This window comes from Stegastes partitus, unplaced genomic scaffold (genome assembly GCF_000690725.1).
Source record: "Stegastes partitus isolate 25-593 unplaced genomic scaffold, Stegastes_partitus-1.0.2 Scaffold305, whole genome shotgun sequence".
Classification (NCBI taxonomy): Eukaryota; Metazoa; Chordata; class Actinopteri; family Pomacentridae; genus Stegastes; species Stegastes partitus.
Window position 1 is genome coordinate 476,553 of NW_007578036.1, and position 12,138 is coordinate 488,690.

A 12,138-nucleotide genomic window follows, 5' to 3' on the forward strand; every position below is an offset into this window, starting at 1 on the left:
TCTGATAGACTGGAGCCGATGATTCCAGAGGGCTGAGGCTAAAACAGCGAAGGCACAATCACCCTTTGTTTTTGCAGGTTGAGCAAAGACTGGAGAGATTTGAGGATCACAGTGGTCGAGAAATGGAATGAGGAACGAGGAAATCAGAAATATGACTGGAGGCAAGGTCATGCGGTGCCTTATATGTAATCAACAGGATCTGGTAATTTATTCAAAACTTCACAAGAACCCAGCGGAGGGATGCAAGTACATGGGGCAACGCGGGACCGACAGCTAGTTCTACTTAATAGCCCGGCAGCTGCATTTTGAACCAGCTGTAATCGATTTAGAGCAGCTTGACTGAAGCACGTGTTGAATGAATTATAATAATGTAGACGGGAGAGAATGAAGGAATGAATTAATAGCAGAAGAAATGTCTGAGCTGAATAAAACAGGACTGAATAAGATTTAACATAATGGTCAAAAGTCCTATGCTGACAGCAAGATTAGTAAACTTAATGTCTTAACCCTTTGAGGCACAAGCAGTGTCTGGGTTTTATTTGCTCCGGCCACATTTTTACTCACTGTGGGCTCATTTTTCCACTGCAATCTGGAGTCCTGCACCTCTATGAAACCAGCACAACGATGATTACAAGTACAGAAAACATGAAAGTGACTCCTGTCCAGTATGACACAGTTATAATATCATAAACCATAAAATTTAATTAAAAATTAAATAAAAGCACAATTGTTTTAATTTTATTCTACAAAAACTTTAAAAAAAACAACAACCTGAAATTAAAATGTACAATGTTTTTTCAAGGGCCTACAGGTGTTAATCGCATTTCGATTATGATTTTGGCTTTCCTAGATCACAAAAACATTGTAATCGTAGCTAAACATCTATTGTGCGTGGCGTGCATGGAAATTAGATTAGATTGTACTTTATTCTTCACCACCAATGAGGAAACTCACTTGTTGCAGCAGCACAGATACAGAAAAAGAGCACAAAAAAGTAACAGGAAGAAAAGAGAACAAATAAAAACTATAAATAGGAAGAGCTGAGAAATACAATACAATAGAGCTGTACACTATAGAACCATATAATGGAAGCCACCATATAAACATGTACTATAGATGTTTCACTACTGTATACTATCTCCTATCCGCTCTGTGCACTGCTTGCAGTTCAGCCGAAAAGCCAATTTTTTTTTTCTAACGGTTAGTCAGAGGTGAGTCACGGTTGTGCTTCATGGTTGTGCTGAGGAGAATCAGCATAATCTTGTGATTTTTACAGAATCTTTGTTTGTTAGTTTTTGGCAAAATTTTAAACTAGACATGCAGAATAAAGGGATTTTGGTGAAATATTGGGATTTTAAGCTTATACTTCTGTATTTTTTCTGAGAAAATGACATGTACAGAGTTCAAGTTCATAGAACTGCCAAAAAGTTGGAAATCAGTTGAAAACAGGTGCAATTTTGGCACTTTTTAAAACACACAACTTCAAACCCAGTGGTTGGTTTAGGGGTTCAGCGGCTGACAACAGCAGATAAATTATCATTAGGTGAGCCTTGTTGATTTAATCATGTGTCAACACAACTTTAGAAATCATGCAGGCATGTTCTTTTGTATATTCAGCTATAAAAAGTTTACAAAGTCAAAATGTGCTGACATTACCAAAGAATAAGCTACCAGTGTGTCCTTTATGAGCTGGATGTCTATGTGAACTTCCATGTCATTTATCACTCATTATTTCACAGGATTTTGAGACATATTTTAATGTAATAATTCTATTTTTTTGTTTTTAAAGCTTAAATGTTTAAAACCGTGGCTTGAAATTTAATATCGCTGTCACTGCACTTATGTGCTTGTTCACGGCTGTTTGAGACATTGCTCTGCACTTCGCTGTCAACTTTTGAGTTATCAAATCCTGTCCACAGAGATATCAATTCCGAGTCCCTGACAGCACACCTCGTGCTTTAGCTCTAAGGTGTAGTTTTACATTGAAATCACGCCCTATACGCCTTTAAACCTCGCTTTCCGTTTCGCTGTCAAGGCGCCTGAAGTTGAAGTCTACACAAGGTTTTCCAGGAGTGACAGCAACTTCTGCAGAGCTGGTCGGATAACTTGTCAGGCACGTAAGGGTCAGATCAAACCACAAGCGACTGCATTCTTGTTTTAACAACGGAGCTCCATCAAAACAATCTAATAAACCAAAGGCCGTATCACAACCCCCCGGGAGATGTGTTTGGCCATGCTGGCATTTCTCCCTTTTTTTGCTATAAGACCAGAGCATCTTATTAATAGCTCAGTTTTCTTCTTCGAGAGGCTTTTCCAGACGTTGATAGCACCTGGATCTGAAGGCTGTTTCATCATGTTTTAAAGTAGCCTGTTGACAGCGCCGCCAGATAAGAAACTGTGATAGATGACGCTTGTCAGGATATATGTTTCAAACTCCAAAGTCCACTCAAGAAAAGAGCAGAACGGTGTACTTTTATCTTCCCAACACTCGACTTTGTGTACAGAATGCCACTTTTTGAATTGATGGGGAAAAGGTCTCGGCTTGTTTGAGTCAACGTAGCAAGATAGGGGAGCATTTTACATCACGTTAAAGCTTTCTTAAAAGTTCTGTCAATAAGAATAGGTTCAACCACGGTGTATGAAATAGCCTCAATCAAGACTGATGCAATGAAGAAGTTATATCTTACTTTTTAGATACACTGCAACATTTCTCATCTATTATTCACATTTTTGACTCGTTTGAAACACCAAAGGACATCATCCGTAGCCTCCATATTTCCTGTATTTCCCCTTTTGATGCTATTGTGTCCCATCACATCTTCCACCGTGGAAAGTGTGGAAGAATTGGATAAGACAGGTCTTTTGAAGATGAGAGAAGGGCGAGAGAAATTTAAGTAAGAGGGAGCGTTAATGGGGCCCAGTGGCCATGTGCTACTGCCCTCAGTGGCTTTGATCCCTTCCTCTCCAAACCCAGCCGGCTTCGGTCAGGGTGCTGACAAGCATAATTTCCTATTTGGGGTGGAGAAGGAGGTGATGATGCTGACAGACAAAAAAACCCACTGGGATTTGGGCTTCAAAAAGCTTTGCTCCGTCATCGATCACAGAAGGTGATTATTTATGCCAAAGACCTTTGGGTGTGTTCTGCGATTCAGATGGAAACAGAAACACCTGCAGCTCATTTAATCTGCTGCTAATTTGCTCAACTGACTCATTAATTCTTTACTCTGTGAAATGTCTAAAGAAGTGGGTGATGTCTTGACGGTTTGTGTTGTCCAAGCAACAGTCCTACACTGACGCTGAACCAATGAAAAATCGATTATCATAACAGGTGCTCATTAACTTACCGCTGAATCTGTAGCTTGACAGGTGCTACAGTTTTTCTCAGTCGCTTTGGTACATTTCTCGAATCATTCTCGACATTTACAAAACACTAAGTGCATTTCTCAAAACAATTCGTACGAATCGCAAAACTCCATGGAGTACCTGCAAAAGGCAGTTACTTGCTGAAAATCCTGTGTTCATCTCTCAAAAATAAATATCTGTGTCAGTGAACATGTCAGTGTCATCAGAATGTAAAGTCCTTGTGTCAGTGTGTACAGATAAGACAGTCAAATTGTGTAGTCATGTTGTCAGTATAACTGTACTCTGGAGGGATGTTCTGATGTAAACTATGGCTAAAGTTTTGGTGACAATTATTGTAAATTGTGAGTTACATCTTAGTGTATGTGGGAGATTGATCACAAGAGACTGGACAAGATTCACATTTAGGCTGTTGCTGTTTGTCCTGTAATTTGTTGACAGATCATGTCACTGTGATACAGAAAGGAAAAGACAGCACTGCACAGCACAAAGAGAAAAACAAAAGTAGAAATGTGAACATAGTTCAGTCTCCTTAGGGAAAACTGTACATGCAGTGCAGTAGGAACTACAGTGCAGTCTTCCGATATATTTGCTAGTTGATGGTTCATAAGATGCACCTTTGAGCTATTTCAGAAAACAGTTTGATCATTGATTGACATGTAATGCTACACACATTTCCCTTCATTAGAGAAAGTCAAGAGTGACCTGGGAGCAACTTACCAATTCAGGACAGATTTAGAAAAAAAGTCTAATGGAAATGTATAGAAACATGCTCAACGTATTCTGACAACTTGTTCAACCATTTTGCATGTGAAGACTTATGCGATGAACTAATGGCTAAATGTTGTGGGGGCGAGACTATTCAACAGAGACCCATTATAATACATTATGATCAACATGACATAAGCAACTGATAATGTAGGAAACAGCAGAGAACTGTACTCATTTGCATGGATGTACCAAAGCATTTAGAACTTGTTCAAAGAAATGAGAAAGTGCTTTTTGATGTGCACAAGTGACACAATGATGTGAAGATTAAACAAGTAGTTTTGAGAATTTCATTTTTTATCTGAGAAATGTACCAAAGCGACTGAGAAAAACTCTAATTATGTAAATTTTCAAACAAACTTTTAAAAAAATATATATAATTAGACTTGCATGATATTGGTAAAATCTGAGATGTGTGATGGCATTGTTCAGAATTGTAATGACAATATGACTTACAATTAATAAAGAAATACTGAACAAAATAACGATACAGTTCCTGTGGTTTTCTGCTTTAATGCTTGAATTTTTTTGAATTATTTTTTTTTTTGTTTTTACAAAAATTGAGAAAACCAGGAATCAACATGTACAACAATTTTTCAAGAATAAGGTCACTTCAAATGGTTTATTATTGGTAAATTTCTAGTGATTTTGATAAAATATCAAGATGAGCTAAAAATGTGATTTTTCTTTCCTGTCTTCTGGCAGTTTCCGGCCTTTATAAATAATGTATTTTTTTCCAATTAAATATAAAAAAAAAACAAACCTTAAAAACCGCCGGTGGGTTTTGGACATCAGAGGGTTTGTAGGTACATTGCTAACACTGACCCAAACATTGAATAGTTGTGCCCACTGAATATAAAGCAAATTACACTGCAATATCTATTAAAGTCTACAGAACATTGATTTAACAGGACATTATAGCTACGCTAAGTTGTTGGGGTTTTTTTGCTCCTGATCAGTTTTGAGTCATTTACTATTTAGTGTCTGCTGTTACTTGATACCATTTTCCTAGACAGTACATGTGTTTAATGCTGTAGCAACCAATGGAGGCACGACCATGTTGGCAAGCAGAGAGCACTGTTGGAGTTTAACTGTTAAAAGAACACCATGACCAAGTCTTCTCTGAGGCTCAATGACATCCGGCCAATGCACAACTACTAAATCAAGCAGGAATAAACCAGGAACAAGTTTTTATATCCCAGTGACGTATAAAACAACCACTTTTGCTGATGTTTCAAGTTCCTGTGCAGCAATGGATGTAAACAAACAATCAGGCTTAGCTTCCTCCCGATACCAATCAATTTAAAAGTCTTACGATCAGGTTTACTTACTTACAAACTGACACAAATTCATGCAAGCGTAGCTGACAGTGAGCTGGAATTTAATCTGATTGGTTAAACGGTGTAAATGCATCGCCCACATATCCAGGACTTGGTCTGATGGGTCAGATGACTGCATGCAGAGTGTGAATGCATCTACATGAAACGACTCTTCTGATTCACTGCGTTTCGGGCAGTCTTTTGCGATGTTCAAATTGCGACGAAATCGGTCAGCACTGCTACAAATGTCGCCAATTGCTGTGCATTACTTCACCTCGGTGTTATTATGGCTATTTCCTGGTTCAGACAGGGCGTTTTAAGCTTTATCATAAAGAGGAACAGGTTCAAACAGAGAACACTGCTCCACCTCCGTGTCTCCTTTGATGTTCAACTACCGTCATTAGTCTAATAAATGCTGACAGGAGTTGACTTCTCGATGCCTGTGAAGTGTTGGACATTCTGGGACTACTGCAGGTGAAAGAGGCACATTTGGAGGAATTTTTCACCATCAAACCTTCCTTAGAGCTTAATCCAGACAGCAAAAAACAAAAAGAAAAAAGGAAGAGATCTATGTGCAGTGCAAAATTCAACCAGGACACAAAACAAACTGTTTAGTTCAGGAGGTATTTGTTGCCATTAAAGCATCCCCAGACTGTACACAAACTGCAATGCAGACCTTGTTTCATCACTTTTGGGGTTGCTGCGCGGATCCGTGTGTTGGTATTCAGCACAAACAAACTTTACATTTGGGTTCCTGTTGGGTTGAACTTGGGTGAAGCTGCTCTGTTGTGTTTCCAGTCCTGGTCACCGGGGGCTCATCGCAGTCTAATATACAGTTTACGGCTGTGAGATTCCTCTGTTACCTTTACACCGTGTGCCATGTTTGTGTGTTCCCATAGCAACCTACAAAACAAGGCTTTGTTGTTTCCGTGGTTGATTTTATTTGCATCTAATTGATATGCCCATACTGCCCCGGTGCCTCCACTTGCGTGAGAGAAATTATTTAAAAATTCACTGGTGATTTCTAATCGCTAGGTGAAACTTTGCATTCCTTTACTAGTTTGTTTATCTGCTAATGTTTGGCAATTCAAAACTTTGATTAAATGCCAAATGGAAAAGTGTCAAAAAGTTTGATCATAACTGACAAGTATGTGAAGTACAGATGTCAGAAAAAAAAATCACAAAAATGAAAACACCAATAAACAGTGCTTTAGAGCTCCTGAACTCTTTTCAGCACCAACAGTAATATGCACAAAATAAAAAGTATATTAGTAAAGCATGTTATTTCATTCAGTGTTCCCAATAGAACAAAAAGCTACTAAATGTAAAGACACATTTTTGAGACATTAACACTAAAACCTGCAGATTAATTTAAAATTCATGGTTTCTTAAAAAAAAAAGAAAGAAATTAAAAATTAAAATTAAAAAAAGCCAAAATTACACAATTTATCCCAGCCAGAAAGTGTGAAAACAAGAAGACTCAAATCAAAGCTGAGCCTAAAATCATATTAATTTATCAAAATCAGTCTCATTTCAAAATTCACCACAGGTGAAGTGTTTCATTAGACAGATCCTGTAAAAAACAAACAAACCAAAAAATCGGTGCTTCTCAGCACAACCATGAAGCCGTCACCAACTCAGCTGCAACCAATAGTCACATCAGAACATTCAGGGACTTTTCAGCAGAACTGGCTGAACTGCAGGCTGTGCTTATACACAACAGTATAGAAAACAACTTCCCCTTTTTTTCAGCACAAAAAAAAAGCATAGGAAAATAAAAATAAAATAAAAAAAAAAAGAAAAGAAGACTTCACTGCTCAGCACAGCACGGCAATATGTTACAAAAAAAAAAACAATAGAGGAATCTTCACTACTACTAGTAGTTGCACTGTTTCCATATGTTGTGCAGGACTTTACATTGCAGTAAAAAATGAGCACAAAATAAGTAAAACAAAAGCAAAAAACATCAAGGAACTGCTGGGAATTCAGAGAGTTAAAGCCTTCTACAAGTAAGAAGCATATGTTTTAGCTTGAGAGGATGCAGTGACTGAACTCGCTTTACTGTCAGTAAATTCAATAACGTCTTTATTGTGATAAGCACCAGTTGTCTGTGGAGCTCAAAAACATAAATAACACTAACTTCTATTTTAAATAACTACACGAGTGGATGACATAAGAAGGAAGGCTTTTGCGATGCTGTACCATCAAAGGAATCCTTCACCCGATGTGGAGCAGGACAGAAACGTGTGCCCCCTCTGATGCTATCCCAGGTGGAGCTCACTGTACCGAATACCAAAGAAACACAACTCAGCATGTGTGCTTTGATTCATCTGCATGTTGCTAAGTGCACCTCCAAAGCGGTGCAGCGTACTTTTATTTCAGCTGTCTGCTCTGAAGATCCCAGAGCACCAAGACTCTTCTATAGTTTTCTCACATATGAAAGATGAACAGCTTCACAGGGAAAAGATGTGAAACTACAAGAGAAAAAGAAAAAAAAGCAAACAACGTAAAGGCCTGCACATACGTGTATATGCCCTTGCTCCATCAGTGATGATATTCTCCCTTTCTTGTCAACTAAAGGCTGCCTTTCTGCCATTTTTTGTCTCAATCGTTTCTAGCTCGCATCACCTACGTGTAAGACAGGTGCATTCATAGGTGCCGATATCATAATCGAAATTAGATTCACTGTGCAGCCCTATTTCAGAAGAAAGAATTCTTCGTACAAAACGGGAACGTGCCATTTGCAGGAGTTATATGGGCCTTTTGTTGAGCTCGTATTCCCAGCAGATGTTTCCAGAGCTCATGGATGAAGGTTTAGCATGTGCTTTTACAATAAGAGAGCTGATATAAGCTTATTCCTTTCACTGAGGAAACTTAGTGGGGGACTAAATATGACGATACAGCCAGCAGTCAGTGTGCTTAGCTCTGCTCAAAGACTTCAAAAAAAAAAGGCTCATTGGTGTCCAAAGGTAACAACATTCACCTCCATGTACCAGCATCTCTAAAGCTCATTAACACTTTATGTCTAATTTGTTGAATCTGTAAAAGTGTCTGCTAGCTGCTCTCTCCTCTGAGTCTTTGTGCTGAGGGAGGTTAGCCAGATGCCGGCAGCAGTTCTGATATTGATCAACAGCTTGCAGACAGACGTGAGAGTCAGTCAGTGAGTCGGCCTTCTCCCCGATCTGTCTGCAAATGTCAAACGATTCTGTTCAGGCAAACATGACCAAGATGTGTTGAACCCTGACACTGACGTGGTAAAGAAAAATAAAAGCAAAATTATTTCATTATGGGACAACCTTTAACTCTTTGTCAGTCGCTGGTCCTCAAAGTGCAAAGCTGTGAGATTCAAAGCTGACCTCATGTTAAATTTCTAGAGCTGCTAAGTCAGCATATTTTTAACCAACATTATTATTTTTTTAAATTCATTGTAACAAATGTTGTTCTTGTGTACCAATGAGTATTTTTGCATCATGATGTCAGTTTGTGTCTCCAGCCATTGGTCAACTGCTGATAATGCTGAAGTTCTAGATAATGGTGGCAGCTCGGTTCAGGTGTAAACGTTTCCAAAGACACAAAGCGAAGACCTGTTTAGATGGCAGATCACATCAGCATCAACACAATGAATGAACACCTGAAGATAAAACACAGGTTCTATTCAGCATGGAGGCACTTTACATCTGTTGGATTCTCTCCTGCTCTCTGTGCTCACATATGTGGTATTTTAATACAGCTGAATTCACAATAAAGCTGCTCTCATTTCTGTATTTTCCAACTTCTGTTGTCCCACAACTGAACTCGTATGAAATCGCCACTGAAGCTGTGATATTTCAGTACATTTGGGCCTTTGGTTTACACATAAACGAAGCTACAAGTCACCGCAAACAATCACATCTGAAAACTCAGGCCAAAGCGGAGATTTGGGAAAACTCTGTCTTTACGTTTGCTCGTAGACAGGAGGAGACGGAGTTTGGCATCACAGTATATGACAAAAGCATCATCAGCGTCATGTTTACAGTTCGACTACTGTCAAAGAAAGACAACATTTTGAAGTATTTTACTTGTTTTGTATTCGAACACCACATTTAGGAGTAGCTCCACTTCTGTGTCGGTCCAAACAAACAACACTTATGCCATTATTGTTGAAGTAACAGGAAATAATTTGTGCCATTCGTTGTGTTTTTTCCAGGATTCTGATTGGCTGCTCATAAGAACTCGTTACACTGCCCCCATTAGGTTTGGCATTCTCATAGCAGCTCTTAAAGACTTGTTCATGCGAGTTTGTGTAAACGAAGATATTTTTTGAAAACGATCTGGTGTGAATAATGTTATTTTTGAAACATAGATCCGTTGTAGTAAATATCCTGCTATGTGTAAATGTGGCCTAAGACTACGCGTCAACCAGCAACTCCTTGTAAGCTGCAGCTCTGCACCACCAAACCACTGATTTTATAACTGCAACATCATCTGACACCAAACACAGAAGTTTAAAACAACTCCTGTGTTGTGATTTTTTTTAAATTAAAAGCTAGAGATCAGAGATCAACTACACAGTAAAGAGGAAAGCAGCTGCCTTAGTTCCTCTGTGCTTGTCAAATATTCATCATGTCCACGTAGCACTTTGCCCTGAACAGTAGAAGACCAACCTTTTCCCAGTTAGCTGGGATAACACACATTTAAAGAGTTCATCACCTTTGAGGAGGATTTATTATATATTACTATTTATTATATCAACAATTTCCCTGAGGTTTGCACCAAAGGGATCAATAAAGTTCTATTCTATTCTATTCTATTCTATGTGGATCCAAACTTTACACTTTAAGGTATTTAATAGAAGCTTGGACTTCTTTTGGAGTTGCATTACTGACTTTAAAAACAAGCCCTCATTTTCTGTTTATTTTTTATCATATCACAACCGACAGTTTTGCATTTTCATACTTCAATCAATCAGTCACACTGTATTCATGCAACACTTTCCATATAAATGAAATTTAACACAAAGTGATGCACAGATGGAAGTAATAAAAATACAATAAAACTTGCAGTAAAAGCAATTAAGGTTTTTTTTGTTTGTTTTTTTTTACATTTTGTACTATGCTGTATTATGCAATGTCAAAACAAACTTCAATTAAGTTATTCTTGTGAATTTCTTGGTGGGAAATTAATGGTTTAGAACAATCACCTTATCAGTAAAATAGTCAATAGATCAATTAATGGAAAAATAGTCATGAATACCAGCCCTATTGCTTTCTGAATCAAACAAAGATCTTCGTCTTAAATCCAACCACAAATGCTGACATCACCTTGAAGAAACCTCAAATTCATCACTTTTATTCACAGTGAAGCTGCTTTTTATTGTCCAGTGTTTCTGAAAGCATCACAGCCCCACCAGGAGCTGTGAAACTGACCTCGTCTCCATTCAGCTGCAACTCCCGACCTATACATGCAGCAGGAGATAAGGCAAACGTATTGGAATACTTGTTTGTCCAACATAATACTTCTGGATTACTCCTACAGTAAGCTTTTCAGAATTACAGGCCCCGTAACGCCACTAATTCCTTCCCGAGTCAAGCTTTATTTGCAAAGTAAGCTTCATAAAAGGTCCTTTACAGTTGGAGTACAGGTGCTGCCCCGCTTAGTCCCATTAATGAATTCTCATATTAATCAATCTATAGGCAAATTAAGCGTGGAAATAAAGACTGATGAGCATCTAAATGACTTAATTACTTCACCGGCCTCCACATTTAATCTCATTGAAAGCTCATTCGTGAGGAGATACCTGCTGCAATACATCCACGGGGAGAAAACACCAGCATTTACTGCTCCGTTCACTGAATCTATTGCTGTAGAATCCCTCTTTTTGCATGTTTTCTTGCAGTCGTTTACATGGAAAGCAGGCTTAGTGACTGAACGCATGAGGAAAAGAGCAGATATATCCTGACGTTTCCTGTTAAGATCTGTACTGGTGGCTGATAGAGTTTGACAAAGGTCATTGGCTGCTTAATGTAGCTTTAACAGATGTATACATTCTTCCTTGATGCCATGAATTAAACCAGTAGTATAAAAAAAAGAACGGTGCTATGATATAATTAAAGATGTCAGGCTATGTGCAGAACAACAGAGGCTTGACAGTTATTTTTCACACGTGTCAAGCATCTTCAGGATTTATTTTCATTGTGTCTTCTACACACAGTCTGTCAGATATTAGCGGACAAATAAGACAAAGCAAAAGGATGTTCAGGGGGGAAAAAACACGTGCGCAAGAAAAAGGAGAACGCTCACTGATGGATTACAGCTTTAGATTGACGAGGATTACAGTCGGCAGGATATTTGATGGAAGTTTCGAGCAGTTCTTATGAGCAGCTCAAGGTCGCACGGCTCTGTGTTCGTAAAACAGTCGGCGAGGGCTCGCAAAGAACACCGCACAAACGAGTGAAGTCAATACATCAGAGTTAAAGGTTCATTTATTTATATAGTCTTATTTACTGTCTCAAAGGACTCGTTTCTTCTAATATTCATGCTGAACTTGAATATTCATTTAATGCAAATCGAGCGACATGAGAATCTATAGATATACGATCCGTTTCATGTGGTTAAAATTAAAAACATAGAAATATAAGACCTTTAAATACCAGCTCGGTGTCGTGCATAATAGCTCCAGTTCCGGAGCAGCTTAGATCAGTGCTGTGCTACT